The 22,727-nt window shown below is 37.8% G+C and overlaps 1 protein-coding gene across 1 annotated transcript in view; it reads left to right on the forward strand.

Moving 5' to 3' along the window:
* CNTN5 (contactin 5) overlaps positions 1–22,727 on the forward strand; it is a 1,686,091-nt gene that overhangs the window by 1,300,140 nt on the left and 363,224 nt on the right. The window lies entirely within an intron of this gene.

A 22,727-nucleotide genomic window follows, 5' to 3' on the forward strand; every position in this document is an offset into this window, starting at 1 on the left:
GTAAGTGAAAATAGGATAAAAGATCAAAAATTAATATGTAGAGCTGATGATCACAACTTTGCGGTCTTTCTATATAGCAGACCCTCTTTCCGTGTAATTTTAACCCAACATATCCAGTTTCTACAAAGCATATACAAAGTTTTCATGGCAGTGCATGAGTGCATGCATCCCAAATCACTTCAGTAGTGTCTAATTCTGTGCAACCCTATGGACTGTAGGCCACCAGGGTTCCCTGTACATTGGATTCTCCGGGCAGAAATCCTGGAGTGGGTTGTTCTGCCCTCCTCTAGGTGATCTTCCCAATCTAGGGATGGAACGCATCTTTCATGTCTCATGCATTGACAGGCGGATTCTTTAACACTAGCACCACCTGGGAAGCCCTTAAGGCATTGCATTGTAATACAAATCCAGAGAAGCAGACTTCGAAATGTTCCGTGTGTAGAATTACCTTGCATCTGAAATAATAAAATCAATTATAACACCTTCTGGCTATGACTTCTCATCTTTACAAATATGTTACTATACTATTTGGAGGCTCAATTCACAAGTCTTCAGTCACATCAAAATTATCTTACCACGATCCCTAATTTCTTCCTTTTATGGGGACCTCTGTCTAATCTCTTACCTTTTATAAACAAGAATATGCAGTCCACTGCTTTAGTCACTCTATCTCATATCTTTAGGTTCCTTGTCACTATGTTCTTTCATTATACCAGCTCCTCAAAGTCTCACTGAATCCTCACTGAATCTAATCATCCGATGTCTGTGTGCCTCTTCTCAAACTGCTTAGCACTGCTGAAAAGAGCAGACAGCTCTATAAAACGGCCCCACTATAAAGGTAATATCCTTAATCTTACCGAGGCCCTCCATGCTGCCACTAGTCTGCTTACGACTTCATAGTGGCTAATTCTAACAGTCACTTTTCAAACCTCCATCTCCTGTTTCCACAGGTTGTATCAGAGGCTATAGAAATAATTGAAACTTTTGTACAAAAAAAGGTTTCATTTCCTGACTACCGACCTATAAATCTCCCAACAAACCTACATACCCCTTTTCCTTACATATTTTTACAACAAAAAACATATCTTTATCAGGAAAGCAAACCTACTTTCATTCTACATATTATCATTTTGTTTCCTTAGCATATTCTCTCTTCTTTTTTAGTTGAAATACAGTTGCTTTTATAATATTGCATTAGTTTCAAGTATACAACAGAGTGATTTAATATTTTACAGATTATAATTTTGTTATTATAAAATAGTAGTTGCATTTTCTTGTCCTGTACAATATACCACTGTTGCTTATTTATTTTTTAAATGTAGTATTTGTATCTCTTAATCTCCTATCCCTATCTTGCTCCTCCCCACTTCCCTCTCACCACTGGTAACCATTGGTTTTTTCTTTATGTCTGTGAGTTTGTCTCTGTTTTGTTGTATTCATTTATTTATTTTTTAGACCCCACATATAAGTGATGATATAGACTCTTTCTTTCTCTCTGTTTATATACACCATATCTTCTTTATCTCTTGATGGGCAGGAGATTGGGTGTTGTAAATAATGCTTCTATAAACATTGGGTTACATGCATATTTTTGAATTAGAATTTTCTTTTTCTTCAGATACATACTCACGTGTGGAAATGCTAGATCATATGCTAGTTCTATTTTTCGTTTGTTGAGGAACCCTCAAAATATTTTCTATAGTGGCTGTATCAATTTACATTTCTATCAACAGTGTACTAGGGTTCCCTTTTCTCCAGATTCTTGCCAATGGTTGTTTTTTGTAGAGATTTTGATGATGATCATTCTGACAGATGTGAAATAATATCGCATTGTGGTTCTGATTCACATTTCTCTGATGATTAATGATTTGGGGCATCTTTCCATGTGCCTGTTGGAAAAATCTGTATTTGGGGCTTCTAATCACTTTTAACTGAGTTGTTTTATCTTTAAATATTGAGCTGTTTGAGCCATTTGTACATTTTGGGTATTAACCATTCATCAATCATATAATTTGCTAAAGTTTTCTCCCATTTAGTGGATTGTCTTTTAATTTTGTCAATGATTTCCTTTAATGTGTAACAGCTCTTACATTTAATTAAGTACCATTTGTTTATTTTGTCTTTTATTTCCTTTACCTTAGGAAACAGATACAAAAAATATTGCTATAATTCATGTCAAAGAGTATCCCATACATCTTCTCTTCTTTGAGTTTTGTGATTCTAGGTCTTACATTTAGATCTGTAATCCATTATTAATTTATTTTTATATGGTGTAATAAAATGTTCTAATACCATTCTTTTATATGTAGCTGTCCAGTTTTCTCAGCACCACTGATTGAAGAGACTATCTTTTTTCTATTGTATATTCTTGCCTCCTTTATATCATGGATTAGTTGATCACAATTGTGTGCCTTTTTTTTTTTTTCTTCTATTGCTGTCTTTAGAATTCTCTCATTAACTTTTGCCACTTTTATAAAGATATCCTTGGTATGTGTCCATTTGGATTCATCTTGCTTGGGACTTTTGTGTTTATTTTACCAAGATATCTGTATCCTTAAGTTTGGGAAGTTTTCAGCCATAGCTTTTTCTTTTTTTTTTCTTTTTGTTGTTTTGATTGGGTGATTTCTAGTATTCTATCTTCCAGATAACTTATGCATTATTCTGTAATCACCTAATTTTCTAACTCCTTCTAGCATGTTTTAAATTTCAGTTATTTTATTCTCCAGTTCTTTTTTTTTTTAACACTTTCTAGTTCTTTGTTCAAATTCTCCCTCTTTTCAAAGGATAAAATATATTCTTTTTTCTAATGCATTTAACATTCTCATTACAGTTCCTTTTAAATACTTTCCATGGTAGCCTATTTATTTCTGTTTCATTAATTGTTTTTTTTTTCAGGGGCTTTCTCTTGTTCTTTTAGTTGAAACAAATTCCTCTGTCTTTTTATTTTGCTTAACTTTCTCTGTCTCTAGAATATTAGATGATACAAATATCAGTTAATCTCTTGAAGTGGTGCCCTTGTGTGGAAGCATCCATGTACTATCTGTGTGTGCCCAGTGGCTTTGATGTGAGAGCAGGATCTGATGTGAGCATGAGTCAGTTCTTTCCAGGGTGTGCTGGCAACTATTACTTTGGTAGAAAGTGGGACTGGAGATGGAGGGACTGGAGTCAGAGCCATGTGTGAATCAGGGCTTCTTCTCTGCTCAGTGGCCAACACCACTCTACTGAGGACAGAGTGGGACCCAAGCTACTGGAGCAGAGCTCTGGAGAGTTAGGTCCCTGCACACTGCATTCCCTTTAAGGGTATGTTCTTCCCTTTCCCAGAACTGGCATCCTCATTGGAGAGGGAAGTGGTGCTAAAGCTAGAGGAGCTAGAGCAGGTGCTCAGCATTGGTCTACATGTGAGCCGTGGTGGTCCTGCCTTCAGTTAGAGTCCTAAACCACTTCTGATTCAGTGCCTCTCTAAGCACCAGAAATGGCTGTACCTGTGCTTTCAGATGCCATTCTGGATCTAGTATCTCTCAGTTCTTTACAACAGAGAAGTTCCCTCCATCAGTGGCTGCGGCCCTCAGCCTAGTGTGGAGCTGCTTTACAAAACAAATGTGTCAGAGCCGGCCCTCCACTAGTCTGGAGTGAGGGTCAAGACAGTCACAGAAAACAGGCCAGAGTTCCTTGCAGTCTTAATCTATCTGTTTTCTCCAACTTTTGTATGGAGAAAGCAAGGAGGTATATGACCATCATTATCAGAGTCTAAGTTTCCTATAGCCCTTCTGTTAATCCCCGTCATTTTCTAATCAGCTAAGGGTCCATATTCCCAACGTGGGACCTGAAGGCTGAGGGACCCAATATGTGACTTGAACCACTCACTCCCTAGGGAGGTTCTCTACCCATGTAGCTCCCCTCATCTTCTGTGTCCCTTCCCAAGGTCACAGGTCCTGACCTGATCACTTTTCTGCCCATTCTACCCAATTCCATGGGGATCATTCTTACAGCTTTGGTTGTACAAGAGCCTTTCTTTCAGTCTTTAGTTAGTTCTCTGTGAGAATTGTGCCACATGTAGATCTATTATTGATGTGTTTGTCAGAGGAGGTGAGCTCTAAGTCCTCATATTAGACCATATTGATCTATTTCCTCTCTTAGTGTATCTCTTGATTGTTAACCTTTCCAGTATTTTCAGTCTTCTTTAAAATGGCTTTTTAATGTGTATTTACACACAATCTTATTTCTCCCCTCATAGTAGAATTTATGTTATTCTCAAGTTCCTTAATTCTCCTGTACTTCATATGTAAACCAGACAAAATAATAATTTTTGCTTCACATAGTTATAAAAAATAAATTAAGGATAGTGAGGGCAGACAAATGGTAGAATAGAAAGCCCTGGGCTCTCTGTTTCCCCCACAGTGATTCAACAACATTATATAGAATGATTCAATTTGTGAAAAATCCAAAAAATACTTGAGGCCTCTGAATCCTATGCAGGAGGAAAACAAGCCACATGGAGCCAATAGGAATATATGAGACATTCTCTTTCCATATGCTGAGCTCCTGACATAGCCCACTTCAACTGGGAATAAAACCCTGTATTATAGCTTCTCCCTTGGGAAGGAAGGGAAAGACTATAATATACACACAACATCCTAATTTTTCTGAGAGTTTCCAAAATACTTACTGCTGTCTCATTTGTCTCAGTGCATTGAAAAGATCCAGAAAGCTCTAGATAACATGACATTTACTGAAAACAAAGACAGTAGTTTGAACTGTCACTAAGGTTTGAGAGGTCACTAAAATCTCTGCCTGAGTTGATTCACAAGATTCACCACCTATACAAGGTCAGTCTTTGATGAGTTGACCAATTTTTCTGTGCATACATTAATAGAAAGAGTCAAGGGAAAAAAGGAACCAAAAAATATATATGTTTCAAACAAAGAAATAAGATAAATCTCTAGAAAATGGCTCTGATGTAAAGCAGATATATACTGATCAAGAATTCAAAATAACGATCATAATGACGCTAGTGAAGTCAGGAAAAAATGCTTGAATGGAGAATTTCAACCAAGATAGCAACAAAAGTCATGGAACTGAAGAATATAATAATTAACTGAAAAATGTGCTAAAGAATTTCAAGAGCAGAATAGATAAAGTAGAAAAAGCATCAGTGAACACTAAGACAAGTCATTGAAAACTGTCCAAAGGAACAAATAGGAAAGGATTAAAAAGGACTGAAGAAAGTTTAAGTGATGTATAGGAAATGTGAACCTGACTGATATACACATTATGGGAGTCCCAGAAGGAGGAGAGGGAAAAGGGGTCAGAAAGTTTACTCAAATAAATAATGTCTAAAATATTGCTATATCTGAAATGGAAATGGGCATATAGATATGGAGGCCTAATGAACTGTAGATTATTTGCACCCCCCAGAATCCAAACCAAGAGACATCATAATCAATTTGTTAGAAGTCAATGACAAAGAGAGAAAACAGTGAGAGATAAATGACTGTCACATAAAGATAACAGTAATTGAAAAGTGATTGTCACATACACAGGAACCTCCATAGATTATGAGCAGATTTCTGAGCAGAAATGTCACAGGCCCAAAAGCAGCGAGAAGAAATTAATGTGCTGAAAGAAAAAAAAAAAAAAAGGAAAGAAAAAAACACCTACAAAAACACTATACCCAGGAAAACAGGTAAATGCTAAAGAAAGTTCTACAAATTCAAATTAATGGATTCTAAACAACAATAAAAAAGAATATAAACATACAAAGCATATTAATAAAGGTAAATATATTGACAAATACAAACAACTGTAATACTGTAAAGATGGTATATAAATCACATTTCAGTTCAGTTCAGTTCAATCGCTCAGTCATGTCCGACTCTTTGCAACCCCATGAATTGCAGCACGCCAGGCCTCCCTGTCCATCACCAACTCCAGGAGTTCACCCAGACTCACATCCAACAGGTCGGTGATGCCATCAATCCATCTCATCCTCTGAGGTCCCCTTTTCCTCCTGTCCACAATCCCTCCCAGCATCAGGGTCTTTTTCAATGAGTCAACTCTTCGCATGAGGTGGCCAAAGTACTGGAGTTTCAGCTTCAGCATCATTCCTTCCAAAGAACACCCAGGACTGATCTCCTTTAGGGTGGACTGGTTGGATCTCCTTGCAGTCCAAGGGACTCTCAAGAGTCTTCTCCAACACCACAGTTCAAAAGCATCAATTCTTCAGCTCTCAGCTTTATTCACAGTCCAACTTTCATATCCATACATGACTACTGGAAAAACCATAGCCTGGACTAGACGGACCTTTGTTGACAAAGTAATGTCTCTGCTTTTGAATATGCTATCTAGGTTGGTTATAACTTTCCTTCCAAGGAGTAAGCGTCTTTTAATTTCATGGCTGCAATCACCATCTACAATGATTTTGGAGCCCTCCAAATATAAAATCTGGCACTGTTTCCACTGTTTCTCCATCTATTTCCCATGAAGTGGTGGGACCAGATGACATGATCTTAGTTTTCTGAATCACATTTAGCTCAGTATAGAACTTAAAAGACAAAATATTTAAAAAATATTTTAATAGTATAAAACTTAAAAATATTTAAACAGTATTAAACTTAAAAGACAAAATATTTAAACACTATGTCTATAAAATGTGTTAATACACACAGTGTCAGCTCAGTTCAGCCCCTCAGTCATGTCTAACACTTTGCGACCCCATGGACTTCAGCATGCCAGGCTTCCCTCTGCTAAGTCGCTTCAGTCCATCACCAATTCCTGGAGGTTGCTCAAATTCATCGAGTTGGTGAAGTCACCCAACCATCTCATCCTCTGCCATTCCTGTCTCCTCCTGTCTTCAATCTTTCCCAGCATCAGGGTCTTTTCCAGTGAGTCAGTTATTTGCATCAGGTGGCCAAATATTGAAGTTTCACCTTTAGCATAAGTCCTTCCAATGAATATTCAGGGCTGATTTCCTTTAGGATTCACTGGTTGGATCTCCTTGCAGTCCAAAAGACTCTCAAGAGTCTTCCCCAACACTACAGTTCAGAAGCATCAATTTTTCGGCACTCAGTTTTCTTTATTGTCCAACACTCACATCCATACATGACTACTAGAAAAACCATGGCCTTGACTAGACAGACCTTTGTTGGCAAAGTAATGTCTCTGCTTTTCAATATGCTATCTACATTGGTCATAGATTATATTTCAAGAAGCAAGAATCTTTTAATTTCAAGGCTGAAGTGATTTTATTGGCTGAAGTGATTTTATTGGCTGAAGTGATTTTGGAGCCCAAGAAAATAAAGTCTGTCACTGTTTCCATTGTTTCCCCATCTACTTACCATGAAGTGATGGGACCGGAGGCCATGATCTTAGTTTTCTGAATGTTAAGTTTCAAGCCAACTTTTTCAGAGGCTCTTTAGTTCTTCTTTGCTTTCTGCCATAAGGGTGGTGTCATCTGCATATCTGAGGTTATTGATATTTCTCCCAGCAATCTTGATTCCAGCTTGTGCTTCATCTAACCTGGAATTTCACGTGATATACTCTGCATGTAAGTTAAATTAACAGGGTGACAATATACAGCCTTGACATACTCCTTTCCTGATTTGGAACAAGTCTGTTATTCCACATCCAGTTCCAACTGTTGCATTTTGACCTGCATGCAGATTTCTCAGGAGGCAGGTCAAGCAGTCTAGTATCTTTCAGAATTTTCCATAGTTTGTTCTGATCCACACAGTCAAACAGTTTGGCGTAGTAAATAAAGAAGAAGTAGATGTTTCTCTGGAACACTTGATTTTTAAGAGATCCAACAGATGTTGGCAATTTGATCTTCAGTTTCTCTGCCTTTTTAAAATCCAGCTGGAAAGTTTAGAAGTTCACGGTTTATGTATTGTTAAACCCTGGCTTGAATAATTTTAAGCATGACTTTGCTAGTGTGTGAGATGAGTGCTATTGTGCAGTAGTTTGAGCATTCATTCACATTTCCTTTCTTTGGGACTGGAATGAAAATTGACCTTTTCCAGTGCTGTGGACACTGCTGAGTTTTACAAATTTGCTGGCATATTGAGTGAAACACTTTCACAGCATCATCTTTCAGGATTTCAAATAGCTCAACTGGAATTCCATCACCTCCACTAGCATTGTTCGTAGTGATGCTTCCTAAGGCCCACTTGACTGCACATTCCAGGATGTCTGGCTTTAGGTGAGTGCTCACACCATCGTGATTATCTAGGTCATGAAGATCTTTTTTGTACAGTTCTTCTGTGCCAGCAAATTTGGAAAACTCAGCAGGGGCCACAGGCCTGGAAAAAGTCAGTTTTCATTCCAATCCCAAAGAAAGGCAATCTTAAAGAATGCTCAAACTACTGCACAATTGCACTCATCTCACATGCTAGTAAAGTAATGCTCAAAATTCTCCAAGCCAGGCTTCAGCAATATGTGAACCGTGAACTTCCTGATGTTCAAGCTGGTTTTAGAAAAGGCAGAGGAACCGGAGATCAAATTGCCAACATCCACTGGATCATAGAAAAAGCAAGAGTTCCAGAAAAACATCTATTTCTGCTTTATTGACTATGCCAAAGCTTTTGACTGTGTGGATCACAATAAACTGTGGAGAATTCTGAAAGAGATGGGAATACCAGACCACCTGATCTGCCTCTTGAGAAACCTATATGCAGATCAGGAAGCAACTGTTAGAACTGGACATGGAACAACAGACTGGTTCCAAATAGGAAAAGGAGTTCGTCAAGGCTGTATATTGTCACCCTGTTTATTTAACTTATATGCAGAGTACATCATGAGAAATGCTGGACTGGAAGAATCACAAGCTGGAATCAAGATTGCTGGGAGAAATATCAATAACCTCAGATACACAGTTGACACCACCTTTATGGCAGAAAGTGAAGAGGAACTCAAAAGCCTCTTAATGAAAGTGAAAGTGGAGAGTGAAAAAGTTGGCTTAAAGGTCAACATTCAGAAAACGAAGATCATGGCATCCGGTCCCACCACTTCATGGGAAATAGATGGGGAAACAGTGGAAACAGTGTCAGACTTTCTTTTTCTGGGCTCCAAAATCACTACAGATGGTGACTGCAGTCATGAAATTAAAAGACGCTTACTCCTTGGAAGGAAAGTTATGACCAACCCAGATAGCATATTCAAAAGCAGAGCCATTACTTTGCCAACAAAGGTTTGTCAGTCAAGGCTATGGTTTTTCCTGTGGTCATGTATGGATGTGAGAGTTGGACTGTGAAGAAGGCTGAGCGCCAAAGAATTGATGCTTTTGAACTGTGGTGTTGGAGAACACTCTTGAGAGTCCCTTGGACTGCAAGGAGATCCAACCAGTCCATTCTGAAGGAGATCAACCCTGGGATTTCTTTGGAAGGAATGATGCTAAAGCTGAAACTCCAGTACTTTGGCCACCTCATGTGAAGAGTTGACTCATTGGAAAAGACTCTGATGCTGGGAGGGATTGGGGGCAGGAGGAGAAGGGGACGACAGAGGATGAGATGGCTGTTTGGTATCACTGACTCGATGGACGGGAGTCTGAGTGAACTCTGGGAGTTGGTGATGGACAGGGAGGCCTGGTGTGCTGCGATTCATGGGCTCGCAAACAGTCGGACACAACTGAGTAACTGATCTGATCTGATCTGTGTATTCTTGCCATTTCTTCTTAATATCTTCTGCTTCTGTTAAGTCCATATGATTTCTGTCCTTTATCGAGCCCATCTTTGCATGAAATATTCCCTTGGTATCTCTAATTTTCTTGAAGCGATCTCTCGGCTTTCCCACGCTATTGTTTTCCTCTATTTCTTTGCATTGATTGCTGAGGAAGGCTTTCTTATCTGTCCTTGCTATTCTTTGGAACTCTGCCTTCAAATGGGTATATCTTTCCTTTTCTCCTTTGCTTTTCACTGCCCTTCTTTTCATAGCTATTTGTAAGGCCTCCTCAGCCAACCATTTTGCTTTTTTGCATTTCTTTTTCTTGGGGATGGTCTTGATTCCTGTCTCCTGTTCAATGTCATGAACCTCCGTTCATAGTTCATCAGGCACTCTGCCTATCAGATCTAGTCCCTTAAATCTATTTCTCACTTCCACCGTATAGTCATAAGGGATTTGATTTAGGTCATACTTGAATGGTCTAGTTGTTTTCCACACTTTCTTCAATTTCAGTCTGAATTTGGCAAGGAGTTCATGATCTGAGCCACAGTCAGCACTTGGTCTTATTTTTGATGAATGTATAGAGCTTCTCCATCTTTGGCTGAAAAGAATATAATCAGTCTGATTTCAGTGTTGATCATCTGGTGATGTCCATGTGTAGAGTCTTCTCTTATGTTGCTGGAAGAGGATGTTTGCTATGACCAGTGTGTTCTTTTGGCAGAACTCTATTAGCCTTTCCCCTGCTTCATTCTGTATTCCAAGGCCAAATTTTCCTGTTACTCCAGGTGTTTCTTGACTTCCTACTTTTGCATTCCAGTCTCCTATAATGAAAAGGAAATATTTTTTGCGTGTTAGTTCTGGAAGATCTTGTAGGTCTTCATAGAACTGTTCAACTTCAGCTTCTTCAGCATTACTGCTTGGGGCATAGACTTGGATTACCGTGATGTTGAATGGTTTCCCTTGGAAACTAACAGAGATCATTCTATCATTTTGAGATTGCATCCAAGTACTGAATTTTGGACTCTTTTGTTGACCATTTGGCTATTCCATTTTTTCTAAGGGATTTCTGCCCACAGTAGTAGATATAATGGTCATCTGAGTTTAGTTTACCCATTCCAGCCCATCTTAGTTCGCTGATTCCTAGAATGTTGACGTTCACTCTTGTCATCTCCTGTTTGACCACTTCCAATTTGCCTTGATTCATGGCCCTAACATTCCAGGTTCCTATGCAATATTGCTCTTCACAGCATCAAACCTTGCTTCTATCACCAGTCCCATCCACAAGTGGATGTGGTTTTTGCTTTGGCTCCATCCCTTCATTCTTTCTGGAATTATTTCTCCACTGATCTCCAATAGCATATTGGGCACCTACCGACCTGGTGAGTTCATCTTTCAGTGTCCTATCTTTTTCCCTTTTCATACTGTTCATGAGGTTCTCAAGGCAAGAATACTGAAGTGGTTTGCCATTCCTTTCTCCAATGGACCACATTCTGTCAGACCTCTCCACCATTACCTGGCCATCTTGGGTGGCCCCACTCAGCATGGCTTAGTTTCATTGAGTTAGACAAGGCTGTGGTCCATGTGATTAGATTGGCTAGTTGTCCGTGATTGTGGTTTCAGTCTGTCTGCCCTCTGATGCCCTCTCTCAGTGCCTACCGTCTTATTTGGTTTTCTCTTACCTCAGATGTGGGGTATCTCTTCACGGCTGCTCCAGCAAAATGCAGCTGCTGCTCCTTACCTTAGACATGGGGTATCTCCTCTCAGCCTCCACCCCTCACCTCGGGCGTGGGGTAGCTCCTCCCAGCTACTGCCCCTGTCCTTGGAAGTGGGGTAGCTCCTCTCAGCTGTGCTTGTGCGCTGTTGCAGCTACCCGCATTTGTGATCTCTGATTCAGATAGATAGTTTTTATTTTTTTCACCATGGAGTATAATGTTAGTTGTATTTAGATACCTTGCTTCCATATCCAGTTTATTCTGAAGTTTTACTATAATGGGTATCAAATCATCTCAATGATTCTTCCACGTCTATTTAAATAATCATATTGCTTTTATCCTTCATGATATTAGTTTGGTACATCTTATTGATTGACTTTCAAATGTTGAACCATTCTTGAATCCCTGCATACATCACTTCATCATGGTGCATATATTTTTAATGTATTACATTTGGCTTATTAATATTTTGTTGAGGATTTTACATCTATATTCATCAGAGATACTGGCACAATATATGTGTATGTGTGTTGTCCTTGTCTGATTTTTGTGTTAGGGTGATGTTATTTTCACAGAAAGAATTAAGAATCATTCCTTAAACTTCATTTTCTTGCAAGAATTTGAGAAGGGTAATTATTACAGATGTGAATGTTTGATAAAATTCACTAAGCAGTCTAGAACTACACTTTTGTTTTGTGGGAATTTTTTATTGTTATTACAATATCTCTATATGTGATCAGTCTATTCAGATTTTCTATTTCTTTATAATTTAGTTTTAGAAGGTTTTATGATTCTAAGAATTTGTCTACATCATCCAAGTTAACGAATTTTGGTGTAAATCTGTTCACAGTAGTCTCTTATACTTCTTTGTATTTCTGTGTTACCTATTGTTGTTTCTTTTCTTTGCTTTATAATTTAATTTATTGGAGGCTTCACTTTACTTCTTAGTCAGTCTAGCTAAAGTTTTGTAAATTTTGTTTATCTTAGGAAAAGAATAAGTTCTTCGTTTTATTGATCTTTTCTATTTGTCTTTTTTTTTTTTTTGCAAATTATGAAATGTTTAATTGAATGTTAAGTGTTAGCTGTCATCATTAGTTACTTCAGTTTTCTGGGTACTAATAAATCATTTCTCTGATTTTTCACTATAATTTCATTTATTTGATTTTTTCACTCATTAATTCATTCAACAAACATCTATTTAATGAACATTTATTTATTAAATTTTATTTTATTTTTAAAATTTACAATATTGTATTCATTTTGCCAAATATCGAAATGAATCCGCCACAGGTATACATGTGTTCCCCATCCTGAACCCTCCTCCCTCCTGCCTCCCCATACCATCCCTCTGGGTCATCCCAGTGCATCAGCCCCAAGCATCAAGTGTTGTGCATCGAACCTGGACTGGTGACTCATTCCATATATGATATTATACGTATTTCAATGCCATTCTCCCAAATTATCCCACCCTCTCCCTCTCCCACAGAGTCCAAAAGACTGTTCTATACATCAGTGTCTCTTTTGCTGTCTCATATACAGGGGTATTGTTACCATCTTTCTAAATTCCATATATATGCATTAGTATACTGTATTGGTGTTTTTCTTTCTGGCTTACTTCACTCTGTATAATAGGCTCCAGTTTCATCCACCTCATTAGAACTGATTCAAATGTATTCTTTTTAATGACTGAGTAATACTCCATTGTGTATATGTAGCAGAGCTTTCTTATCCATTCATCTGCTGATGGACATCTAGGTTGCTTTCATGTCCTGGCTATTATAAGCAGTGCTGCAATGAACATTGGGGTACACGTGTCTCTTTCCCTTCTGGTTTCCTCAGTGTGTATGCCCAGCAGTGGGATTGCTGGATCATAAGGCAGTTCTATTTCCAGTTTTTTAAGGAATCTCCACACTGTTCTCCATAGTGGCTGTACTAGTTTGCATTCCCACCAACAGTGGAAGAGGGTTCCCTTTTCTCCACACCCTCTCCAGCATTTATTACTTGTAGACTTTTGGATCGCAGCCATTCTGACTGGTGTGAAATGGTACCTCATAGTGGTTTTGATTTGCATTTCTCTGATAATGAGTGATGTTGAGCATCTTTTCATGTGTTTGCTAGCCATCTGTGTCTTCTTTGGAGAGATGTCTATTTAGTTCTTTGGCCCATTTTTTTATTGGGTCATTTATTTTTCTGGAGTTGAGCTGTAGGAGTTGCTTGTATATTTTTGAGATTAGTTGTTTGTCAGTTGCTTCATTTGCTATCATTTTCTCCCATTCTGAAGGCTGTCTTTTCACCTTGCTTAGAGATTCCTCTATTGTGCAGAAGCTTTTAAGTTTAATTAGGTCCCATTTGTTTATTTTTGCTTTTATTTCCAATATTCTGGAAGGTGGGTCATAGAGGATCCTGCTGTGATGTATGTCAGAGAGTGTTTTGCCTATGTTCTCCTCTACGAGTTTTATAGTTTCTGGTCTTACGTTTAGAACTTTAATCCATTTTGAGTTTATTTTTGTATATGGTGTTAGAAAGTGCTCTAGTTTCATTCTTTTACAAGTGGTTGACCAGTTTTCCCAGCACCACTTGTTAAAGAGATTGTCTTTAATCCATTGTATATTCTTGCCTCCTTTGTCAAAGATAAGGTGTACATATGTGTGTGGATTTATCTCTGGGCTTTCTATTTTGTTCCATTGATCTATATTTCTGTCTTTGTGCCAGTACCATACTGTCTTGATGACTATGGCTTTGTAGTAGAGCTTGAAGTCAGGCAGGTTGATTCCTCCAGTTCCATTCTTCTTTCTCAAAATAGCTTTGGCTATTCGAGGTTTTTTGTATTTCCATACAAATTGTGAAATGATTTGTTCTAGCTCTGTGAATAATACCGTTGGTAACTTGATAGGGATTGCATTGAATCTATAAATTGCTTTGGGTAGTATACTCATTTTCACTATATTGATTCTTCCAATCCATGAACATGGTATATTTCTCCATCTATTAGTGTCCTCTTTGATTTCTTTCACCAGTGTTTTATAGTTTTCTATATATAGGTCTTTAGTTTCTTTAGGTAGATATATTCCTAAGTATTTTATTCTATCCGTTGCAATGGTGAATGGAATTGTTTCCTTAATTTCTCTTTCTGTTTTCTCATTATTAGTGTATAGGAATGCAAGGGATTTCTGTGTGTTGATTTTATATCCTGCAACTTTACTATAGTCATTGATTAGTTCTAGTAATTTTCTGGTGGAGTCTTTAGGGTTTTCTATGTAAAGGATCATGTCATCTGTAAATAGTGAGAGTTTTACTTCTTCTTTTCCAATTTGGATTCCTTTTATTTCTTTTTCTGCTCTGATTGCTGTGGCCAAAACTATGTTGAATAGTAATGGTGAAAGTGGGCACCCTTGTCTTGTTCCTGACTTTAGAGGAAATGCTTTCAGTTTTTCACCATTGAGGATAGTGTTTGCTGTGGGTTTGTCATATATAGCTTTTATTATGTTGAGGTATGTTCCTTCTATACCTGCTTTCTGGAGGGTTTTGATCATAAATGGATGTTGAATTTTATCAAAGACTTTCTCTGCATCTATTGAGATAATCATATGGTTTTTATTTTTCAATTTGTTAATGTGGTGTATTACATTGATTGATTTGTGGATATTGAAGAATGCTTGCATCCCTGGGATAAAGCCCACTTGGTCATGGTGTATGATCATTTTAATGTGTTATTGGATTCTGATTGCTAGAATTTTGTTAAGGATTTTTGCATCTATGTTCATCAGTGATATTGGCCTGTAGTTTTCTTTTTTTGTGGGATCTTTGTCAGGTTTTGGTATTAGGCTGATGGTGGCCTCATAGAATGAGTTTGGAAGTTTACCTTCCTCTGCAATTTTCTGGAAGAGTTTGAGTAGGATAGGTGTTAGCTCTTCTCTAAATTTTTGGTAGAATTCAGCTGTGAAGCCGTCTGGACCTGGGCTTTTGTTTGCTGGAAGATTTTTGATTACAGTTTCAATCTCCATGCTTGTGATGGGTCTGTTAAGATTTTCTATTTCTTCCTGGTCCAGTTTTGGAAAGTTGTACTTTTCTAAGAATTTGTCCATTTCTTCCACGTTGTCTATTTTATTGGCATATAATTGTTGGTAGTAGTCTCTTATGATCCTTTGTATTTCTGTGTTGTCTGTTGTGATCTCTCCATTTTAATTTCTAATTTTATTGATTTGATATTTCTCCCTTTGTTTCTTGGTGAGTCTGGCTAATGGTTTGTCAATTTTATTTATCCTTTCAAAGAACCAGCTTTTGGCTTTGTTGATTTTTGCTATGGTCTCTTTTGTTTCTTTTGCGTTTATTTCTGCTCTAAGTTTTAAGATTTATTTCCTTCTACTAACCCTGGGGTTCTTCATTTCTTCCTTTTCTAGTTGCTTTAGGTGTAGAGTTAGGTTATTTATTTGACTTTTTTCTTGTTTCTTGAGGTGTGCCTGTATTGCTACAAACTTTCCCCTTAGGACTGCTTTTACAGTGTCCCACAGGTTTTGGGTTGTTGTGTTTTCATTTTCATTCGTTTCTATGCAAATTTTGATTTCTTTTTGATTTCTTCTGTGATTTGTTGGTTATTCAGCAGCGTGTTGTTCAGCCTCCATATGGTGGAATTTTTAATAGTTTTTCTCCTGTAATTGAGATCTAATCTTACTGCATTGTGGTCAGAAACGATGCTTGGAATGATTTCAATTTTTTTGAATTTACCAAGGCTAGATTTATGGCCCAGGATGTGATCTATCCTGGAGAAGGTTCCATGTGCGCTTGAGAAGAAGGTGAAATTCATTGTTTTGGGATGAAATGTCCTATAGATATCAATTAGGTCTAACTGGTCTATTGTATTGCTTAAAGTTTGTGTTTCCTTGTTAATTTTCTGTTTAGTTGATCTATCCATAGGTGTGAGTGGGGTATTAAAGTCTCCCACTATTATTGTGTTATTGGTAATTTCTCCTTTCATACTTGTTAGCATTTGTCTTACATATTGCAGTGCTCCCATTTTGGGTGCATGTATATTTATAATTGTTATATCTTCCTCTTGGATTGATCCTTTGATCATTATGTAGTGACCGTCTTGTTCTAAAGTCTATTTTATCTGATATGAGTATTGCTACTCCTGCTTTCTTTTGGTCCCTATTTGCATGGAAAATCTTTTTCCAGCCCTTCACTTTCAGTCTGTATGTGTTCCCTGTTTTGAGGTGGGTCTCTTGTAGACAGCATATGTAGTGGTCTTGTTTTTGTATCCATTCAGCCAGTCTTTGTCTTTTGGTTGGGGCATTCAACCCATTTACGTTTAAGGTAATTATTGATAAGTATGATCCCGTTGCCGTTTACTTTATTGTTTGGGTTCAAATTTATACACCGTTTTTGTGTCTCCTGTCTAGAGAATATCCTTTAGTATTTGTTGGAGAGCTGGTTTGGTGGTGCTGAATTCTCTCAGCTTTTGCTTGTCTGAAAAGCTTTTGATTTCTCCTTCATACTTGAATGAGATCCTTGCTGGGTACAATAATCTGGGCTGCAGCTTATTTTCTTTCATCACTTTAAGTATGTCTTGCCATTCCCTCCTGGCTTGAAGAGTTTCTAATGAAAGATCAGCTGTTATCCTTTTGGGAATTCCCTTGTGTGTTATTTGTTGTTTTTCCCTTGCTGCTTTTAATATTTGTTCTTTGTGTTTGATCTCTGTTAATTTGATTAATATGTGTCTTGGGGTGTTTTGCCTTGGGTTTATCCTGTTTGGGACTCTCTGGGTTTCTTGGACTTGAGTGATTATTTCCTTCCCCGATTTTAGGGAAGTTTTCAACTATTATCTCCTCAAGTATTTTCTCATGGTCTTTCTTTTTGTCTTCTTCTTCTGGGACCCCTATGATTCGAATGTTGTAGCACTTAATATTGTCCTGGAGGTCTCTGAGATTGTCCTCATTTCTTTTAATTCGTTTTTCTTTTTTCCTCTCTGATTCATTTATTTCTACCATTCTATCTTCTAATTCACTAATCCTATCTTCTGCCTCTGTTATTCTACTATTTGTTGCCTCCAGTGTGTTTTTTATTTCATTTATTGCATTATTCATTATATATTGACTCTTTTTTATTTCTTCTAAGTCCTTGTTAAACCTTTCTTGCATCTTCTCAATCCTTGTCTCCAGGCTACTTATCTGTGATTCCATTTTGATTTCAAGATTTTGGATCAATTTCACTATCATTATTCCGAATTCTTTATCAGGTAGATTCTCTATCTCTTCCTCTTTTGTTTGGTTTGGTGGGCATTTATCCTGTTCCTTTATCTGCTGGGCATTCCTCTGTCTCTTCATCTTGTTTAAATTGCTGAGTTTGGGGTGTCCTTTCTGTATTCTGGCAGTTTGTGGAGTTCTCTTTATTGTGACATTTCCTCGCTGTGTATGAGTTTGTACAGGTGGCTTGTCAAGGTTCTTGGTTAGGGAAGCTTGTGTTGGTGTTCTGGTGAGTGGAGCTGGATTTCTTCTCTCTGGAGTGCAATGAAGTGTCCAGTAATGAGTTATGAGATGTCTAGGGTTTTGGGGTGACTTTGGGCAGCCTGTATCTTGGAGCTCAGGGCTGTGTTCCTGTGTTGCTGGAGAATTTGCTTGGTATGTCTTGCCCTGGAACTTGTTGGCTCTTGTGTGGTGCTTGGTTTCAGTGTATGTATGGAGGCATTTGATGAGCTCCTGTCAATTAATGATCCCTGGATTCAGGAGTTTCCTGGAGTCAGGATTTGGACTTAAGCATCCTGCTTCCAGTTATTGGTCTTATTTTTACAGTAGTTTCAAAACTTCTCCTTCTATACAGCACCATTGATAAAACATCTACATTAAAGATGAAAAGTTTCTCCACCACGAGGGTCACCCAGAGAGGCTCACAGCATTACATGGAGAAGAGGAGAGGGAGGAGGGAGTTAGAGGTGACCCGAATGAGATGAGGTGGAATCAATAGAGGAGAGAGTGAGCTAGCCAGTGATCACTTCCTTATGTGCACTCCACAACTGGACGTCTCAGAGATGTTCATGGAGTTATACAGAGAAGAGAAGAAGGAGGAAGGAGACAGAGGTGACCAGGAGGATAAAAGGGGAAAATTAAAAGGAGGGAGACAGATCCAGCCAGTAATCAGTTCCCTAAGTATTCTCCACCGTCTGGAACACACAGAAATTCACAGAGTTGGGTAGAGTAGAGAGGGGTTAGGGAGGAGACACAGGCGACCTGGTGGAGAAAAAGGAGAGTCCAAAGGGAGAGAGAGCAGTCAAGCCAGTAATCTCACTCCCTAGTGAAAAATGGGTCATGAAGATTGGGTTCTTAAAGGTACAAAATTGGTAACAAATAGATAAAAGCAAAAATTAAAAATCTAGAGTAGAGTTTGGAATTTCAAAAATAAAATGTTAAAGAAAAGAAGAAGGAAAAGAAAGAGAGAGAGAGAGAGAAAAAAAAAACAAAGTCACAAAAATTATAAAGAAAATATAGGTACAAAATTGATAACAAATACCAAAAAGCAAAAGTTAAACATCTAGAGTAGAGTTTGGAATTTCAAAAATACAATGTTAAAAAAAAAAAAGAATAAGAAAAAGAAAGAGAGAAAAAAACAAAAACAAAGTCGCAAAAATTATAAAGAAAATATAGGTACAAAATTGATAACAAATACCAAAAAGCATAAATTAAAAATCTAGAGTAGAGTTTGGAATTTCAGATACACAATGTTATATAAGAGAAGAAGAGAAAGAAAGAGAGAGAAAAAAGAAAAAGTCACAAAAATTATATAAAAAATATAGGTACAAAATTGATAACAAATACCAAAAAGCTAAAATTAAAAATCTAGAGTAGAGATTGGAATTTCAAAAATACAATGTTAAAGAAAAGAAGAAAAAAAAAATGACCAAGGTCACAAAAATTATAATATATATATATATATATATATATGAAGTTTGCTTTAAAAAAATAGGGTATTTTTTTTGGCAAAGTAATAGGTTATAAAAGTGAAAATTAAAGGAATAATAGAGGACTTAAAAATTTTTAAAAATTAAAAAAAAGAAAGAAAGAATGATTGTAAAAATAGTAAAACTATATCTAGGTCTTTCTCTGGTTTTGTTGTGAGTATTGTAGGGTCAGTTCATTTTCGGCTAGTTCCTTTGTCCAACTTATATTTCTCAAGATCTATAGGCCCCTTCCTATGTAGCTGGTACTAAGCACAGGGTTTAATCTATTGCCTGTAGCATCTAAGGCGGTTCCCTCTGTTATAGCTTCTTCTGTTTGCTTGTCTCTTCAGTGTCTGGTTTCCGCCCTGACACAAAGGAGATGGTGGTGGACACTTTTTTTTTTTTTTTAGGCTCACTTGTTCAGTCGTGCTGTGGGGAGAGAGGGACGCTGCAAGCAAATAACACTGGCATGTGCTCGCAGTGCCTCAGCCACACTGGGTCTGCCCCACTCAAGGAGCTTGTAGCCTCCCTGCCCACACTGCTCAGGCTCTAGGTTGCCCCACCAGGAACCATCCGTGGCCGGCCCTGGGCTGCTTGCACCTCTCCGGTCCAAGCCACTCAGGTTCAGGCACTCGGGTAGTCCTCAGAGGAGCAGACTTGGTTGGGCCTGCGTTTTGTGCCCTTCCCAGGTCTGAGCAGCTCATGTGATGAGGTGTTTGGCGAGCGCAATTGCTGAGATATATCGCCTCCCCACCGCTCGGTTATCCGGCACACCTTCTCAGGCGGATGTTGACCGTCCAGACCCCCAAGAAGTTTTAGTGAGCAAAAAAGCCTGCTTACAGTTTTATAGATAATGTCTCTCTGGGGCTGCGATTGCCCCCTTCCAGCTCTGGCTGCCTGTCAGCGGAGGGGGATGGTCTGCCGCCGGCTATCTCTGTTCAGTCCGTTGTTCCATGCGCGGGCCTGGCGGTGTCTTAGGTTAGGGCTGGCTTTTCACATGGTAGATATCCCACAGTCTGGTTTGCTAGCCCAAATTATTTTGCTCAGATAGCACTCAGGGTATTCAGGCCAGATCCTTACTCTAAGCGATGCAGCCCGCGCCACACCTCCCTGCCCAGCCCCCGCTTGCTAGTGGTGTGTGCAGGCATCTGCACTGCTTCTCTGCTGGGGGAGTTACCGTAGGATTAGCAGTCTGCAGGTTTTAATTGTTTATTTATTTTTCCTCCCTGTTATGTTGCCCTCTGTGCTTCCAAGGCTCGGCACAGATTCAGCAGTGAGAACGTTTCCTGGTGTTTGGAAACTTCTCTCTTCTTAAGACTCCCTTCCTGGGACGGAACTCCATCCCTCCCTCTTTTCTCTTTTTTTGTCTTTTATATTTTTTCCTACCTCCTTTCAAAGACTTGGGTTGCTTTTCTGGGTGCCTGATGTCCTCTGCCGGCATTCAGAAGTTGTTTTGTGGAATTTACTCTGCGTTTAAATGTTCTTTTGATGAATTTGTGGGGGAGAAAGTGTTCTCCCCGTCCTACTCCTCCACCATCTTAGCTCCTCTCCCCTCTATTTGTCTTTTTAGTCTTTATTTCATTTATTTTCACTCATCTTCATTATTTCCTTTCTCCTACTGGTTTTGGAACTTCGTTCTTTTTATAGTTCCTTTAAGTATAAGAAACTGGCTTTTTTTCTAGTCCTTTTAGATTATATTGCTTGAGATTTTTATTGTTTATTGATGTAAGCCTACATTGCTATAAACTTCCCTCTTAGTATTGCTTTTGCTGCATCTTTGAGATTTTGGTACATCCTGTTTACATTTTAATTTTTCTTCAGGTAATTTCTGAGTTTTCATTTGATTTCTTCATTTAACCAATAGTTGTTCAGTGCCATGTTGTTCAATCTCCAGATATTTGTGGTTTTCTCCAACTTTCCTCTTTTAATTGATTCCTCATTTTGTATCACTGGGATCAAGAACTATGCTTGATATGATTTCAAGCTTTATTGAGACATGTTTTGTGTCCCAATATATGGTTTATTCTTGAGAAACTTCCATATGCTCTTGAGAAGAATGTGTATTTGGCTGCATTTAAAAGGAATGTCTTGTACTAAGTTATCAAATCTATCTGGTCTAATATCTCCTTTAAGGCCACTGTTTTCTTTTTGATTTTCTATCTGGATGATATACTCATTGATATAACTGGGGTGTTGAATTACCCTACTATTATTGAATTGCTGTCAACTTCTTGTTTTAAGTCTCTTACTGATCACTTTATTTACTTTGGGGCACTTATGTTAGGGTCATATATATTAATAACTGTTATATCTTCTTGGTGAATTGCCCCTTCTATCACAATGCACCATCTATCTTTGTCTCTTTTTAGCTTTTTAGACGTGAAGTCTATTTTGTCTGTTATGAATATGACAGTACATGTTTTCTTTTGTCTGTCATTTGCTTGAAATGTCATCTTCCATCCCCTCACTTTGATGTGAGCTGAAGTGAGTCTCCTGGAGGCAGCATATTGTTGGTTCTTATTTTTCAATCCAGCTACTTACTTTTTGTTTTTTTATTGATGAATTCAATCATTTACATTTCAGGTGATTGTTTATAAATGAATATTTAGTCCTACAATTTATCTTGTTTCCAGATTGCTGTATACCTTCAGTGTTTCTTTTTTCTCATATTTCTGTCTGCCATTTTAGTTTGGTGTTTTTCAATGACATTTTTAATTTTTTTTCTTTTTTTTGTTTTGTGTTTCTGCTCTAGATTTATGTTTTGTGGTTACTATTAGTTTTTTTGTTTAATAAAAAACTCATAGATAATATAGCATTTTTTCCTGCTTATAGCTTTTTAAAAATGTTCATTTATTTATTGATATTTGGTTGTGCTGAGTCTTCACTGCTGCATGGGCTTTTGCCTAACTATGGTGAGTGAGGGCAATTCTCTAGTTGTGGTGCACTGCCTTCTCATTGTGGTGGCTTCTCTTCTTGTGGAGCATGGACCCTGTGACTTGTTTCAGTAGTTGTGCAATGTAGGCTCAGTTAGTTGTGGCTCCCAGGCTCTAGAGCACAGGCTTAATAGTTGCTGCATTATTTACAAAAGCCAAGACTTGTAAATAATCTGTGTATTGATAGATGAATGCATAAAGAGAATGTTATACATACATAAATGGAATATTATTCAGGCTTAAAAAATAAGGAAATTATACTGTTATTAGCATAAATAAAAAGCCAACTGCAAAATGACATATGGCATGATACTACTTACATGAGGTATATAAAATAATGAAACACAGAAATACAAAGTAGAATTGTGGTTGTCATGAGATATCAGGAGAAAAAAATAGGGAGTTGTTATTCAATATGATAGTTTCATCTATGAAGGATAATTCAGATCTGCTATAGAACATTGTACTGATAATCTAGTATGATTCCTTATTTGACTCATA

The sequence above is a fragment of the Bubalus bubalis genome, chromosome 16 (assembly GCF_019923935.1).
Source record: "Bubalus bubalis isolate 160015118507 breed Murrah chromosome 16, NDDB_SH_1, whole genome shotgun sequence".
NCBI classification, from domain to species: domain Eukaryota; kingdom Metazoa; phylum Chordata; class Mammalia; order Artiodactyla; family Bovidae; genus Bubalus; species Bubalus bubalis.